Raw genomic sequence first — 1,264 nt, 5'->3', positions numbered from 1 at the left:
TTGTTCTTGTGCAGCAATTAAAAAATGTACAGGAATTATAACCTCACCTCAGGAGCAGCATGGGGCACGTCTCTTCTGCGCAGCCTTTCTCGGAGAACGAGATGGGGTCGGCGGAGCAGGCGGTGTGACCGGAGCTGGTGGAGGAGCTGTGAACATCACAAAACAAGTCAATTACTTGTCACATTTTTAAGAAAAAAAATTCAAGGAAATTAATCTATTCGTAGAATAAAGCTGTTATTACGCCAGTGAGAATCGTACTACATCTACTTCTTTGTTAATTAATTGATGGCAATAATGTGCATTAAAGTGAAAATAAATAGAAAGGGTGAATAAATGAAAGAATACAAGTTTAGAAGTTTTGTGTACATCCCAGCCAAAGCACAGTGACACAAGCATGGGGACAAAGGATGTTGAGCATTCTAAGCAGCTGTTCTACCAAAGCAAAGGGATAAAAGGAGTGGACATGCACACCAGAACCAACTAAGCCACAAGTGCTACGAGCGGGGCTACTATTCGACGGGCCACTTATAACACTTACCTTAACTTCTTCTGCATCATTTTTAAAGGGCTAGTAAATACATTGACATAAAGCAAAAAGTTATGATACGTTCATTACATGTTTTACATGTAACACATTGTTCATTCTAAAAGAACTCAGAAAACACATACCTGGTATGTCCACCTCCATGGCACATGCCATCAGCTCATCATCAGTGGGCTCTGACAAATACAGAATATTAAACATTAACAATGGGAAAATTTGCAGTACATAATGACTTCACATGATTTTTGCACAATATGTGCTGTGCTGAACGATGAACTTCTCTATTTTACATGATTTTAACACTTACCAAGAGCTTTAGGAGCCTGCTCTCGGGACGATCCAGGGTGGTGAAGAGAGCCAGGAGCCAAAATGGAAGACGATGAGGGTGCAGAGCCATGCAGAGCCTGCTCCACATCCCTCTTCTGGATGTACTTCCTCAGTGCGTCCATTTTAGTTCCTGGCCTGCTCGTCTGACCTCTCAGCCACTGGACGTAACTGTTAAAAAGACAGAATAATGAGCAAATATATTAAGGATTACAATTAATAATATAATTCATTTTAATTAGGATACTGTTTTACCACTATCACTACTGCTTACATATACAAAGTACACTATTACCAACAATAACAGTGTATTTTAAATCAATAGATAAATCATTGTATTATCCCAGAGGGAAGTTACAGTAAAGAGCAAAACAAGAGCAAAAATATTATACAGAT

The 1,264-nt window shown here is 39.2% G+C and overlaps 1 long non-coding RNA gene across 1 annotated transcript; it reads right to left on the bottom strand.

The window, feature by feature from the left end:
- Positions 1-538: 538 nt before the first annotated feature.
- Positions 539-963, bottom strand: LOC118823344. The gene is made up of 3 exons (XR_005008523.1): positions 852-963; positions 670-720; positions 539-568 (listed from the first exon to the last, which is right to left on the bottom strand). It is a non-coding gene; the product is annotated as an uncharacterized LOC118823344 (long non-coding RNA).
- Positions 964-1,264: the final 301 nt, after the last annotated feature.

This window comes from Colossoma macropomum, unplaced genomic scaffold (assembly GCF_904425465.1).
Source record: "Colossoma macropomum unplaced genomic scaffold, Colossoma_macropomum, whole genome shotgun sequence".
NCBI lineage: Eukaryota > Metazoa > Chordata > Actinopteri > Characiformes > Serrasalmidae > Colossoma > Colossoma macropomum.
The sequence above is the reverse complement of the archived record's forward strand: the minus strand, read 5'-3'. Positions and strand labels throughout refer to the sequence as shown.